Consider the following 17,128-nt stretch of genomic DNA (forward strand, 5'->3'; position numbering starts at 1 on the left):
ATGTAAAATTTTTAATCCACTGCAGATAGAAGAGAAAATAAAAGAAGGGAAAATAGAGAGATAAATCGAAGTTATAAATAAACTTCGGTAAATCATTTGTTTGCGTGCACATAAAAAACTGACAAGTGAAAGTTCTTCGTTTATTGGTATGTAACGTACATCGGTATGTACACAGATACAGACTGTGAAAAATGAATGGCTTATCTCTGGCGCAAGATGTAAGTCTGGAATACGTAATAAGTATACATTGTATATGTAAAATCCAAAAGCTATCGAATTCGCTTCAACGAGCCTTTTGTTACGTAGGGATATTATTTTTTCATGGCCGCTGTCAAGTTATCGGTTTTAAGTATGTGGTATATACGGTGTCACAAATTGAGTCAAACTGTTATTTAGATGTCGCCTTGTCACCACCCCCCCCCCCCCCCCCCCCCCCCCACGTGATGTGCACGCCACAAATACGTACACGAGCACGTGAGAAACCAGTATTCTCTGTCTTGAATCCCGGTATACCCTAACATCGATTACAAAACTATGGAAATCAACGATGGAAAAAGAAGCAGAAAGAATCCGATCACCGGGCAATGATATCTCCTAAATATTTTCACTTCCAGAGTTTACATGAAATAATGTAGATGCAGGAAATACCTTGAACACGGTAGACTTAGATGTCATAAATGTTATTATCGTAGAATCTGATCTGAGAAAAAGTTCCACTGCACGTATACCTAGTAAATACATCTACGCTATGTAAATGTAGTATGGAGCTATAACACTTATACATAGTTATATATTTACCTACGTATGTATGAAAAAGATGCACATACACTTACAGCTTTGGTGTAGATTTGACGCTTTTATGCGACGGAGTGGAAAAACTGAGAAATGAGAAAATAATAACAAGAATAAAAAGTAGCAAAAAAATGTAAAAAAAAACAACATAAAACAAATGAAAGAATAGAGAAAAAGAGGAAAGTATGATAAAAAAAAAAAAACAAACAAACAAAAAAGAATCAAGGCGATCAATAAACGAAGTGGAAAGGGGATATGGATGGGGAGAAAGAGGGGGAGGGCGAAGAGGAACCCGTGCAGAATATGTGGAGTCATAACGAAAGCTCGGCACTTTTTTCTTCTCTTTTCTCTCATCTTCCCCCTATTTTCGTCTCTCCACCGACCGGCTCCTCCCCCTCCCCCTCCCCCGCCCCCCGCCCCTCGGTCCTCCCTCTCTTTCCCCCCGTTTTCCTCCCTCTTCCCTGGTCCCTTGATTTACGAGTATAATTTATAATATTTTCGCTACTATTGTATGGTAATACGAAAGGCAAAAAATATGTTAATGGTCGCCATAAAGGAGATATACAGCACGTATACTTCATTCCTTACCACGTACCCGGTGTGCCGAAGAAAAATCCGTCGATATTTACAAAATAATGATGATATAGGAAAAGCGAAAAGGGAAAAACAAACGAAGAAAAAAAAAAAAAGAAAAAAAGAACAACAAAACAAAGGTAACATGAAAGAAAAGCAGAACCAACCAAACTCATCGATCTTTTTTTTCTTCCTCCCGCCGTCATTTTTTTTTTTTTGTCATTTACGCTATGGTTATCATTACCATTATTATGCATACGCGATTTTCAGACCACCCGCAAACTACACTATATATTCATATCGCATGCGTGTACTCGTATGCATTTTATCCTTAAAATTGTCGATTCATCCCAGAGAAACGAGCACATGTGTGTGTCCGTACGCAGAATTTCAGCCGCGATATTTATACGTACGTATAATACGATGCGCAAACATTGCGAGGTACGCGTGTGTATTAGTGCGAATCGGAAACTACACTCATACCACGAAATCGCCTCGAAGGGGTTGAAACGTAATCGTTGTATAAAACAAGAGCGACAGATGCCGCTTTGATTCGATCCCGCGTTAGACCCACCGGGTTCGATTGATAAAATAAATAATAACGATCAATCGACGAAATTTCGAGAATTACGCTATTATTACGATCGGTGAATCAAGTTCGACTTACGCGTACGGACGATTTATGATGAGGTTATACGAAACGCGATTCCGACGTAGGAATCAGGTGAAATTCTATCCGGACTTACTATAGAGGGACAGAAAACTTTATAAAGCGCTCAAAGTTGACCGATAAATTACAGAAACTACACAGAGGAGAATAAGGACGCTCCTAAACTTCGCGGAAAGATTTTTGGACTCAACTATAATATACCAATCATAACGTATAATATGTCCGAAGATACCGTGCAATTGATTTACGTAGCCATAATTCACGCGAGATAATCATCCCTTCAAATTCAGACCGCTGCGTTCCGGTAATTTCTTTTCTGTTTTTTTTCATCTTCTTTCTCGCATCTTTTTTGTAACAAAAAAAGTGCCCCAACTTTGGGAAAAACGGCAAGATTCGCCCTCACCGATAAATGTAGACGGCGCGTTTAAAAGTTCACTTTATTTGACGTTTTTTCTTCGAAACGAGAAAACGTCGAGTTTTCATTGACGGATAAAATTTGGTTAACTGATACGAATTTGAAAATGCGCACGTAATTATATGTATTCGTTAATTGTATACATCTGTCGTACGTGCAGGCTGCGGAATCATCGATTCATAAGCATGTACGATGTACACTTATAAATCGATGCGTACATACACGTGTATAGTATATAAGGTACATAAGGCGTAATGGAACACTTTCCCATAATTACTTATTTAGCTCATTATACCTGCCAGCAAACAACCAGATATTAGTTAGCCGCGTGTGTTTATGGCCGGACGACGTTCAATCAATTCGAACCCACCGACCAGTACGCATTATACGTACGTATGTACATACGTAGGTACATACATACGTACGTACGCCCGTATTAGCACAGTTATTGGAGCGTGCCTTGCAGCTGCTACAAGTAGGCCATCCGCCGCTGTTGCTGTTGCTGTTGCTCCGCTGGATATGGAGAGACGCGGGGAATCTGGTGCATGGCTCGGTATAAGACGTGAGTACGGAGCTCGTTAAAATAATCTCACAGTGAGTATATGTATAGGAGAAGAGCGAAATCTGCGATAACGTTATCATTATCGTTTTATATCTGTAACGGGACACGCTTATGATAGTTGTCCATTCGATTCGATTTCGTTTGGCGTCCACGCTGAACATGGGACAAAAGAAACGAGGCTTCGAGATTTCGCGACTTCCGCACGGTATGAAAGTCTCCTCAAAACTGAGGAATTTGTTTGTTTGTTTGTTTTTTGTTTTTTTTTTTTTTTTCTCCATTTGTCGTAATCGATTTATGAAAATATATCAACGAATTCATAGAAAATTCCGCGATGTGAAATTAATACTTTGTAAGAGCGCGATGATCGCAGGCTTCCCATGTTTTATTGATTAGAAGAAAGAAAAGACAAGTAGGAGAATAAAGAAGGAACAGAAACCATACATCACTCACTCACTCACTCACTCACTCACTCACTCGCGATTGATCGATCGTTCCACGGAACGTTCTAATTCCGAAAGCATTTGTTATACACGTCAGATCAAATGTGGGTGTGTTTGCGTCTCTTTGTTTATCCGATTTTTTCGACATTTTCGATTCTTTCATATCCTTTTTTGCATAATCTAATGAGCGCCTTCGCTTATCTGCGAATAAATACGGCAATAACATGCGTATACCTATATTACAACGATAGACGGAAGTTATCTGATCTTTGCTTTAGCGCTATCAAACGTTGAGAACGGAACAGAAAATGGAAAAAGAGAAAAAAAAATAAAAAACGCTCTGATACAAACGTACTTAGATTTTTACACCGCTTTAGTTTCCGTTCCATTCGGTTTCTGGTTTATTATCCGATACCGCACCCTCCCGACTTTGCTTACGTTTCAATTTTATTCATCGTAATTTTTCCTCCCGTCGATCGGTTAATTATCAAACGATATCTGACGTCGTGCGACGCGTCGATTTATCAAGTTTAATTCAACTGCAACGCCGCTACGAGTGTAGAATGTTAAATGCACACTACAGCGAATCGACTTCGAACAAAGATCTTATCGCACCGCATGAAACAGATCTAAATTCTTTTGACGTTCAATCAAATCCTCATTAATTATACAATTATTATAACGATCAACCGCTGCCTAATGCCAATTCTATGCAGATTCTATTTTTCTTTCGTTTTTCTTTCTAATGTAGATACACGTCAAATGTATATCTACACGATTGCTCCATGCGTACATATATATAATATATATGTATAAAAGATACGAAGCTTTCGAACTATGGTACACGTGTACAATAATATGCGGTACATAAGATTTGCAGAACAGAGAAAGTCGAGTCCAGATAATTCGTAGCGCTATAATTCAATTATTCCCGCTCATTATTTCCTATATAATTCATATGGATTATTGTTATTCGAATTCTACCTGTCTTTTATTCAATTATCTTTATTTAGATCGATCCACGGATGAAATATTTGTAATTTTCTGTCATTTTTTTCCCTCCCCTCTCGATACTTTAGATATATACAAGATAATATATCTATTATCTAGTACATACTACGTGTATGTATGCACTGTTTTACGCAACCGAACTAGAACAATTCCGACAGTCGTTAACCTATGGAGCCAAAAAGTTTATAGTCAAACTCGCAGTTATTGCTGAAGCTATTCATATCTATACCCATGTAACTTTATAGATTCTCTATCGGATTTTCTCTCAACCTTCTACTAGTAAATGTGTTTTCAAACTGTACACAGTGTCTCGTTTTGAACGAAGGATTTGTTTGTAATTCGCAGCTAAATTCAGAGCTGAATCTGCTTCCCCTTTTTCTCGATGTGTCTTCGAACCGCATCGAAATCGAGGGGTGGCATTTTAATTTCCCGAAGGTGGCGCCGATACGAATTTTTCACCGTTCGGTGTCCACCTCGATCGAACCCCCGGGATTCAGATGTGGATGATTTTTTGAACGCGCGCTAGGAATCGTTCGCGACACGATCGTCACCTCGATTCAAAAGAAACACCCTGTAGACGCTTTGCAGTTGACTACGCGTACCGTAGATGGGGAAATATTGTTCTGTGCATTTTGCAGCGAAACCACCCAGATACGAGTGACCGGCGCGCGTTGGTCATCGAGGATCGGGTTAGGTAGAGGTAAATAGATAGACGTACGGATATAGTAGTCGTGTATAAGGGTTGGTAAGTTAAATAAACTTGTTTAGTTCGAAAGGAAACTTTTCTCGGCCATTGTATTCGAATGAAACAGCGCGCGCGTAGAGTTTACCGAAAGTTCCGAATAATACGGAGGGAGTTTTCGATTTATACGTACACAAATGTATTAATATATATGGTACGGAATACATACGCGCGTATACCCCATTACACTTTATTCGTTTGTTTTGCGCTGCAATTCCGAACAAAGAATTTCACCCACAAGAATTGTTCAAGGTACGCTTATATATCGAAAGTTATCTCAGAAATTCGTTGCACCGTCTCACTCGTAAAAGAGAAGATGAAAAAGAAAAGGAAGAAAAAAGAGAGCAACTTTTGCCGAAGTTATTCACTTGAATTCTGTTGGAAAATTCCGTTCGGCGAATGTTATTTGCATCGTATAACGTTAAAAAATTTAAATATACGACATCGCCGGTGATTAAACTTTTTTCACGACAGACTTTGTAACGATAATGACACGGCGGGATGATAAATTAGTTCTTTCTTTATGGTATATGTTTCATTTACTTATTTTTATTTATTTATTTATTTTTTTTTTTTTCAACATCACGTGAGACAGAGAAGATCGCACCGTCGCATAACAAATTACGTAACTTACGAATCGTATTGAATACGGTAAAAAAAAAGTGGAAGAAAAGAAAAGAAAACAAATATTATTCAATAAAAAAAAGTTGCATAATAATTACCGAAATATCCGCGAATTGTCCGCCGATCAGGAAAAGGTATAGCGAGAAGGAAAAAAAAGAACCATAAATCATCATAAAGCAATTCTTTCCGATTTCCTAAATTGTAATTTCTCATTTCAACTTTCTCTCTCTACATATAATGCATGTAATTCTCTTTTTCCATATCTAAATAGTTATTACACACCTTACGCAATACGTAATGACATTGCACGTGAATTTTTCGTTCTTTTTATTTTCATCCATCTATTTCATTTCCATTTCTTGGATATCTCCACATAAAAGGTCTAAGATAATGATATGAAAAAAATGAGAACAGTCATGGATATATTGAATAATGCGGGGTTTAAAAAAGTACAATTTTTCCTCTTTCGTTCGGCGTATTCCAATTAAAATAATACACATGTATAATGTATGTTCGTGTATGTATTATATACATAGTATACACAGTATACCTATGAGTTGTAACGGGAAACCGTGACTCCGGTATACCGTGACACGATTTATAATTAATAATTATCGTTAGCGAAGTTTGAACTGCAGCAGACTTTCGTTTCGACGAACGAAATCGATGTTTCACTTATTTACATTACCGTTCTATCGAGCGTCGAGCGGAACAATCGTCGTTGTTCGGCAACATCTCCGTATAAATAACATTCCTAATTCCGTTTTACGTTATTTTATTATTCTTCTTCTCCTTCAACTCATACTCACGAGAATTCCGAGGCGAGAACTCGCGATTAATTGTAAGAAATTAACCAAACGCACGACAACCCCAGCGCCTGCACATCCATCGCGAATCGCGTGAGCCAAATAAAAAAAAAAAGAAAGATCGGACTATCCGAAACTCATCTACATATTGAGCGTTGAGATTGGTCGGTACGTAACACGTAACGGGGTACTTTCACCTATGTGTGCGATGCAATATGATTATGCATATAGTAAATCTCGATCGGAATGATTTTTAATCTTGAAAAATACTTCGTCCTCTTGTTTATTTATTCTTCTCATTGTTAGACTTTTTCTTTCAGCGGGTAATGAACGACGACTTTGAAGCAGATATACCGTACCACGTGACGTAAATGAAATTTTCAAAAGGTTTTCAGGAAATTGTTTCGAAGAATGTTTGTTTTTATGAGGAATTCGGGCGCGTCATACTCGACCCGAGGAGTCGTCAATTTTTGCAACAACATTTATGTCGCTTTCGTCGATCGGACAACGATAACTGCGTTAGATTATTCGGAAGCAATGAATTCTATTTTAGTACGTGGTTTCCGTAATTCCAGATAAATAATAATCACATTTCGTACGGTATTGCTAAACATGCAAAATTAACGAATCGATCGAAATCGATCGTTTTCAAAGCGCAGCGGTACAAGCAACTCGGTAGATCAATCCTTACCGTGTTGTATTATAGATCGTGAAAAAGATTATATAACATCTGTTCTTGTTCAGCGCTCTTTTACCAGATAATAGTCAATTTTATTTCATAACCGCTGGCCGCGCTGCTACGGGACACGCCCACAATTTTTCTTTTGCGTAATCTCCATTCACTGTACCTTTACGGTATAAAGTATCACAACGAACGTGTAAATTATTTTTTCTAACGCTATTTCAAATAAAATCCATGCGCAATCGATTCTCGCAGTTTTTCCCCGTTTTATTTCTTTGTTTTCCTTCCTTTTTTTTTTTTCTTTTCTGTTTTTCCACCCTATACGCGTAGGCGTTGTACGCGTGTATAAAAGTAAAAACAAAATCGCAGTATACGACGATAATTAACTGAAACAAATTCCGTATCTGTAGTATGCACAAATGTGTATATGAGATATGCATAGATACCTATACGCGTGTATATATCATACTCATAGATAATGATATTTAAATTGTGCAATGTACACATATACACCTATACGCGAGTACATGTATAGTATATAGGTATATATATACACCACCACCAGCAGGAGCTGTAGCAATGGCTAGTTTTTTGTTTATCATGAATAGTGAATACCAAGTATAAATGGAGAACGTTGAATTTTTATCCACTCCGTATTTCATTAATTTACCCAGCTGCATGCCTCTGCATATTTCTCATTTAATTTTTTCGCTACGTCGTTTTATTCTTTCATTTTGTTTGTTTTTTCCAAATCCTCCCATGTTTGCTTATATTGTGATTCATTTCTGCATGCAGCGATATAAAATTGCTCCTCCGAATGAAATAGTCGAGTGAATATAAATGAATTTCGCAATTAACCATACAGCGCACACGAAAATAGAATATTGGAATTAATCTGCATCGGAATACGCAGGTATACCTCTACGCACCGTACGGATATTCGCATCATGGGGCATTTTATTAATCGTTACGCCGCATTTAAATCGCTACTGTGTACGTCGCAACTTCGGAAAGTTTTACCATACGTAATACACGTGTACAGTCTGTTGTACCAGCGAACACCGTGCGGTTGAAGACAGCTGTTTTATGCCGAGTTAGCTACCGATAATACCACCGAGCTTCCGCAGGTCGGGTTCGTATACGGGGAGTCCTGAGGGAAGAAGTAAACCGCGAAAACCACCGGCTCGCACGCGACCGTAAGAGCCGAACTGCACTGCACACGCCGTAATAGACTGCATCGAATACATGTATAACATTTCAAAACGTCCCTTTTAGTCCTCGAGTTACTTCCTCCGATTTTCTTATATAATATGTACGTGTGTACACTGCATGTATACATACAGTGTACATACACCACGTATCCCTGCAGATGTTGCGTACGTAAAAAGTAAGTTCTTCTGCTTAACGAACCCGCATTGTTGAGAATCCACCTCATAAAATACTCCTTCAATTTAACCATAATAAATGCGCGCCCGTCCGATTTTACCGCGGTATATGAAGATCATTAATCTCCTTATAATGTGTACATTTTGTATTTTAGCTTCGTTGTAGTGATAATTATAATAATAACAGTAGTGGTGTACATGTAGATGATGGGAGAAATAATTTCAGTTCGTGCAGAGTTTTATGAAAAGTAGTTTGAAAAAGAGAGAAAAAAAGAAAAGAAAATCGAGTGGAACAAAGATTCTTGAATTAGGTAAAAATAACAATCGGCATCGGTGAGTTGATAAGATATGAAAAAGTAGGTGGTAATTTTAATCAAAAATTATACAAAATTACGTCGAAGGAAAAAAAAAGTTAGAATTACGATTGAAACGCAAGTAGATTATACAGCGGGTTCTAGCGTAATATCAATAACGTTTCAATTGCACAGCTGAAGTATGTAGAATGATGTATGCACATTACGCACAGAAGGGTATTGTGCTATTATCCAATAATAATAAAATAATAATGACGACAACAACGAAAGGCAAAGGAGTTGGGTTGAATTCGGTATGGTTAGGTTAGATGAGACGCGGTGAGGTGAGTCGCGGGGAGGAAAAGGGGACATTTATAATTGCGTTCTAAAACGCCTAATTGCTCGCTCGATATTAATTATTTTCAATCTTCTCTCCGCACGGAACGCAATCGCGCCTCTAGAGCTCTGTGCAGCAAACTTCCCTACATACCTGTGCATATTTACTACGGAGTATACGACGTGTGTAAAATTGAATTTCCATTGAATTGAAACAAACATATCATGACATACGTATGGATGCCTCGACAATTAATTAATCCATTGAATTTCGTTGAAATGTATCGATATTCGAATCGAAAAACGCTATTGATTCAACTTCTCCCACTTTCCCTAAAATTCCTGCATCGCTCTACGGTTGTAATTATTAACATTACCCTCATCGTCGTTAATACGTATATTATAATTATTTCTCTATGCGTTTTCAGAATACAAAAATCACACAAACCGGAAGTCATGCGCCATTCCGCGCCACTTTCCCTTATCTCTGATTACCGTCCTTGTTATTACTATCATTATTACTATTATTCTACCTTGCGCAATTAGTATCCTAGTTTATTTAATGTTTTTTCTGATTATTTTTTTTTTTGTTCTATAATTTTTCTCTACTACCTACGAGCATTTTAACGGAAGTTGACTATCTAAACCGGATACAAAAAAGCCAATGATAAGATAGCCGCCATTTCGCAATTTTGGTTTACATGGTAATAGTTGAGTTTAGTTTTGTTTTCACTCGGATTTTACTATTTTATGTACAAATTTTTCGGCTATGAAAAGTAGAAAAATAAACGATACGTAATGCCGAGGGTGGGCAAGGATATTTGAACATTTCGAAGGAAGAGAAAAAACAGAGGAATGAAAGGGAGAGAGAGAGAGAGAGAGAGAGAGAAAGCGAGAGAGGAGAGCGCGTCAAATTGTTGAACAATGAACGAAAAGAGAGAAGAGCGTCTGGATATTTTGGTGTATTCGATGTTCGGAGGATGTCTACTTAGTTAGCAATGGCGTCGCGCGCCTCGTCGTTTATGGTATACGTTAGGATTTTGTATGCATGAATAAGGACGGACATGTGCTGGATTCTACAACAATGAGGACGTCGCTAGGTGGTGGTAAAGAAGGAGTGACCTTGGTAGTCAGGAATCCGGTCTGGCAACATGAATCGACATGGTGCAGTGGCGTAAGTACCACCCTTTTGTACCGATTTTATGTCATGCGTACAAACTTCTCGTATGTAAGTACGCGCGATAAGTAGAGCCATGGAATTTTTTGACGACTAGTTCACAGAAGATAAAAAAACAAATCACTTCGAAACCATTTAAAAAAAAAAAAAACTGTCCGCCGTAGTGAGGTGGAAATATTTCAAATTCTGGATTCCAGTTTCCACGCTTCACCCCAAAAACCAAAAACCGATCGCACGCGATTATAAGGGGAAAGGAACCCTTGCCGTAAAATTCCAAGCAGGTCAAAAAAAAAAAAAAAAATGTAATATTTGTCGCTCCGTTTAGAATTTTCAGATTGTCCATTTCTTTCTTCTTTGGTACAGCTCGTTCGTTAAGGTGGTTGAAATTTGAGTCGAGAATACGTATATACGTCTTGCGAGTTCTTCTTAGTACCGAAAAAAAAAAATAGAAACCTGAAATTTCGGTTTCATTTCGTTTTTGTTTTTTTATCCGGTTTTCGTTCCATGCGCGCTGACTCTCAGATTTTGGAAAACCTGAAGAAGAAATATTGAAGTTATAGAAGAGAAATTTTACCAATATGCGAACTGTGCAGCGATTTTTGAGAAAAATAAAATTTGAAAGAAAAAAAGGAAATTTTTCAAACCCTTCGGAAATTTGATCATTTCTCTTTCGGTCGTAAACTTCGGTGAGAATTTTCTCTGGCGCTGACACGAAAACGGTCACGATCGCCGCACGATGTGACGGACGAATAACGTAGCGAATAAAATGATTGTTCGTCAAATTACATGGGACACCGTACGTTATTACGTATTTTCCATAAATCACGGGAGTCCGTATAAAACAGGGTGAGCTTAACGTTCGATTCATACATTATGCGACGGTTATAGTTGGATGTTTGAAATACGCAGACAAAAATGCGAACTACCACAATCGTCCTTCGCCTCGGTATGGTATAGTATAGATATAGTATGTATAAAATATATGGGGAGACATGAAATCAGGGAACAGGGAACATGGAGGAACAAGGGAACGGGGGTATCCCTCCTCTCCTCATGCCCGGGGCTAAGAGTCATTGTATATTCTATGACGTGGCCCTCGACTCTGAATCACGTCTTGTGGTCGTATTTATAATTCTATTCTCATACACAATATTACATGTTGAAGTAGTCACCCTTTTTACCGTCGTTATATACGTATACTCTTTCCCCTGCACGTCGTACTTTCAAAACAAAAAAACAAAGAAAAAAAGAAAAAGTAGAACGAAATTCTCCTTCCTTCTTTTCGGACGGAAGGAAAAAAAAAAAAAAAAAAACCGTCGAGGAAAGTGTGTAGCGCGTAAGAAATAAAATTACTTTTTAAAAATGTGGTACAGATGCAGTGGCCCTTTCAGGATTCTCTATTATATTATATGGGTTCATTGCCCTCGCCCCTTGTAAATAAAATATCTATGTATGCATTTTCTCGATGATTATAGCCATCAATTAGAATCCCCTGTAATGGGTTACTGTGGCGTATTTCAACCGTTGATTATAAATAATGGAATCGAGTATTACACAGCGATATAGAACGCGGTATGCGCATACACATGTGTAGAATTTAAAAGAACGAGCCCATCCCGAATTGCCCATTTCTTCTCTATTCCGTACACATGTATATATTACACGATGTACGTGATATACCTATACACCTTAGCATGGAGAGTAAAAACAAATGGAGACTCTATATATTCCAAGTTCACGTATAAATTACAAACCATTACCGATGTAGGTACGATTGTAAACTAATGGAGGCGTCTTAATCAACGCTCGGGGCGATTCTCGAGTAGGACCAGTTTTCACGGAATTGTCCGTAGGTATGTAAAGTGGCGGTGAGCCTCGCTGAGATATTCCCTGATACTCTTTTTTTTTTTTACATTATTTCACTCGGTGTTTCGCCATTAAAAGCCACTCGACAAACGAATCACTGCTGTATTCGTTAATATTGAGAGAAGAAAATCCTACCTCTATTTTACCAGAAGTGAAAAACCGACTAATTTCACCGACGACTATTTGCAAATTTCACAAATTTGGACAAGACTCGATATTTGTCTGAAACAAAAGAGAAAATAAAAAGAATATCCAACTCGACTCCTTTTCTCTATTTTGTTTTTTCTTCTTCTTTCTCGTATTCTCCGTTTCTCGAAGGAAGAAAAATTAATAAAATAACTCTCCGCGACTACATAAACTGCGTGATATAATTACATAATATCTAAACGTAGAATTACACGGAGCGATAAGGGCTGTATACCTATACACATATGTACATAATAATTAACTTGCATATTATCTCACGCATTCCATCTGATTCCCACGTAGAGGCAGCGCGGGTCATACACGGGATGGTAACACGAGGTGTATAAAATTATGAGTACAGCTTTGTTCGTATGGGTGATTCCAATCTGCCGTTAAATATCCGTGAATATATGGTGTATGCACAAAGGTATGTTCAGGTTAACGTCGCGCCAATTGCAAAGCGAGTGCTTTATGTTCGAGCTCAATCACCCTGCGAATAATAATGGAAGGTAGAATAAATAAGAAAGAAGAGAAAAAAGGAAACAACACCCGAGACTCTCGGCATCGGCGCGGCGCCATTATGTTCGGTAAAAGTTAACTTCTCTTAAATTATATTATTATATATATATATCTACTGCGCGTGCCTCGCGTTCTTTCACGCTATTCCGAAAAATATATTCTATACGTACTACACCGTATACCTGGAAATCGTCCGTGCGTTCTAGTAATTCTCATAAATTCTCCATTAATTGTAGAATCGTTGATAAGAGTTTGAAAATCCTGAAGATTAAGTTAGGAATAGTTTTTGAAAAGAGAAAAAGAATAGACAAAACAGGGACGTTCGTGATAATTCTTGTTTATTCTATGTCCAGCGATTTGGTGCAGGTCTTAAGAATTTATACGGTCATCGAACGCCTCGTAGACATGTTACCGTGTACACATCTTACGCATGCTTACATATATCTCGGAGGAACGAATAACAGTTGAAGAAGTAAATCTGTGCACACCTGCCGAGTGCTGCACCTGAGCCCCTCGCGAGCCTTAAGATTCTTATATATATAGATGTACATAAAAGATGGGGCCATTCAACTCACGTAGTCGTAAGGTATACGTAAGTATAGGTATAAGTATATGGTCGGGATAAAAGTCGACGTCCCGAGGGGTGAGAGAGGCACGCACCGTGCACCAGACTGTATCTATATACAATATACATCGATAGGTAATAACGCGATGACGATTACGACGACGCATGAGTTACATGTCCGTACATACGTACTTGTGTATATTGCAAAGCATTTTTTGTACGGTTAGCATCGAATATCAGATTTTATCATATTCAAAATAAAAATCTGTACATCCCCACGCACGTGGAATTTGAAAGAGGAAAAAATACTTATCATTGTCGCTAAAAATTAACATTCTCCTGAGTGTTTACGAAATGAAGACCCGTGATTATAAAAAAACTATAGAATAACGCTCGGAGCTTATTCTCCCGAAATTTACCACTTTTTTGATATTTTTTCAAATCAGATATTTAATTGTAAACCGATGACGAACAAGAAGAAAGGAAGAAGAGGAAAAATACCTTTTTTTTTTTTAAAGAAAAGAATGAGAAGTAAAAAGAAAATGAAAAATCTTCAGGGATGAGAAGCGTGCCGCTACATCATTTTCACAAAGATGATTAATATTACCCCGCACCCATATATATTATATAGTGACTCACATCAATGTTATCGCGTTTGAGCGCGCTGCTGCTGAGGAGAAGCAAAGGGAAGGATATATACTGTCCTTTCAGATTGATAGAAGTAGATATCTGTGTATGTAATATATAGGTACGTGTATTATGGCCGCCGCTTCTTTCATGCCGTGTTATTTTTTCAAGAAATGGACTTTCTTTTTATTTATTTAATCTTCTTCTGAGACATTCATTTTAGTCCCCCCCCCCCCCCCCAGTCTCTTTCTCAATGAAACCCAGAAAACTGAACTAACGATACAGCATGCGCTGTGCACATTGATGTCGAATTCACTTTCAAGTTTCGCGGGTCTATCTACGTAGTTACGGTCGGCATGGCAACAGTAGCCATGACGACGGTTGTCATGGCAACAGTTAGGGGCGGGAGAAATGGTCTGACACGGCGAGATATGCTTATGTAATATAAAATACGTATGTATATATATATTTTTATAGTGAAAAAAAGCGTTGATTTGCGTTCACACCGAGTCGTAAATCTTCTATGGCGTTGTTCGTTAAATGCACGGTATGTGTATCTGTATACATACGTATATGTATTCGTGTACTTATGTATCATTCAAGGAATCGCGTTGTATGTACCCAATATTTTAATTTTCATAACTCGCTTTTTTCAACTTCCACGAATCGATTTTTCCACACGACGTGATGTTGGAAATCAAAAAAAAAACAAAACAAAACATCGAAAACAGAGTGAAATTTACGCGAGGTAATGATAATAAAAATAATCGAACGCGATGAATTCCACCCGCGAGACCATTGGCTGAAGATCAAAGGTACGAGAAATAACAAGCCTAAAATATAACGGTAATGTAATATTCGAAGACAGAAATAAATACATAATTCACAGGTCTCATAGCGAAATATAAGGAACGTAGAATTCTGGAGTACTTTTTTACTCACAATATGCAGCAATGAGATCTCAATGAAATAATGCAAAATCTTCATTTTTCCCTGTATTATTTCGATTTTGTTTCAACGGTAATTTTCCCACATTCTTTTTTCAGAACTCTAGAAAGAGGCTATGAAATCTGGAGCGCAGCTGCATCGGGAATTGTGCAGTCGGAGAAAATTGCAAGAACCGTTCGACGATATTGCGATGTATGAAAAAAATAAAATAAGGAACGAGAATTCATTCTTTTATGGTAACTGTACACATAAATAAAACTTGTAAAATGTTTACGGTGTTCATTTTTTCACGAGATAAATCTGCGAGGAATATTGAACTTCCACGTCATACGTATTTTATAACACTCAAGTATTACGGCGCCTTCTTCAGATGTCACTTTATTTATTTACATTCATTTCTCTGATCATTTCTTCGTTTCTCTTTTTCGATAATTGAAAATTCTCGTATACAATTCAATCGAGACAAGTTGCACGCATTAACGATTTCATTCGGTACGGCAGCTGATTGTAAGATCAAAACAATAAAAACTGGCAACGTTGAAATAAAGTTATGACGACCGCGACGTACATGTAAGTGACTCAAGTTAGATCGGTATAGTTATAAAACACTATTAAAATTAATAAAACACGGTCACGGTCGCAAAGCGTTCATTTGTTCATTGCCGAATTAGGGTCACGATATCAATTAAGTTTTATTGAAGCCTTTAAAAACCTCTCGCATAAATGTCGTTATTTTTTATTCACGTATATCACACGTTATGGTCAACTGGATACCATCGCGTATAAGCAAAGTTCGAAATCCTGAAACACTGTTCAAAAATTTTTTTTTTTTCGGCCACATATTTCTCATACTTTCGAGTCTTTTTGACCAACATTTGGCGGCGATAGCCTCATCCGAAACTGCGGTAAAAATATTTTACGTGTCATCGTCAAATTTTCAAATCATCCATAGTCCAATTAGTGACCATAACTCGACGAAAGTAATCGAACGTCGGAAAAAAAAAACGACCGCGTCCCATAGGCAACAAGGCGCGAGGAGGAAGAATTTAGATACGCAAACAATAATCTTTTTCCCCCTTTATTTTTGTCTTTCTTTTTTTTTCCAATACACCGTGAGAAATTCTCGCGTTCTTCGACTATTGTACGACCCCTCGTATAAAACCTTTGACCTTTCGCGGACCTACAGTTTCTCGAAGCCCTTCAATCTTTCTCTACACACACATACACACACTTGCGGAGATTTATATACGTACAAGTATACCTTCGGAACAATAATCGACGGATCTCGCGAAGGACCGATATTTTATAGATCTATAATATAGATATCACCGTGGTTCAAACTACATGAACGTTTTATGGTCATGTGCCACGTACAAATCAGATCGTATAAATAATAAACGTGAATTTGAACATCTCATCGCCCCATCAATTAATAATTTCATCTGTAATGTCACACGTAGTTTCCTTGACCCTTTATTATTTATCGTGAACGTGTAATGCTCACGCTGCATAACATGCATAAGTATTAATCACCACGTTATACGATTCGCTTACACAAAATGTGAACGGAGGACACGCGAACTCGTCATTTGTTCTCGATAAACAATTTTTCACCTTCTTTTTCGTTTCCCACATTTTTTCATTTTCTCCGAATATTCGAACCCCCGAACTCTCGTGCGTCTTTCGACTTGGGAGGTTTTTTTTTTCTTTCCTACGGAACTCGAAATTCGAAATTCCGGCTATCTATATTCAACGTCATGAATAAATTATCAAAGGACGAAAAAATGAAATGATAATAATGATAATAAGCCGGAATACTACCGTTGAGATTCGAGCGTTATTTCTCATTTTGTTCAACAGAAGAAAGCGGAAATTAGAAGACGCGTGCCGGTGGTTTAGTTAGTTCCTG

General features: G+C 37.8%; 1 protein-coding gene and 1 long non-coding RNA gene across 4 annotated transcripts in view; one reads left to right on the forward strand and one right to left on the reverse strand.

Moving 5' to 3' along the window:
- The window catches only part of LOC105690951 (TOX high mobility group box family member 3-like), a 117,678-nt gene that overhangs the window by 84,986 nt on the left and 15,564 nt on the right, over positions 1-17,128 (reverse strand). The gene's annotated exons all lie outside the window — the stretch shown is intronic.
- Positions 3,019-15,490, forward strand: LOC125500405. The gene is made up of 2 exons (XR_007277786.1): positions 3,019-3,217; positions 15,318-15,490. It is a non-coding gene; the product is annotated as an uncharacterized LOC125500405 (long non-coding RNA).

Source organism: Athalia rosae, chromosome 1, assembly GCF_917208135.1.
Source record: "Athalia rosae chromosome 1, iyAthRosa1.1, whole genome shotgun sequence".
Classification (NCBI taxonomy): Eukaryota; Metazoa; Arthropoda; class Insecta; order Hymenoptera; family Athaliidae; genus Athalia; species Athalia rosae.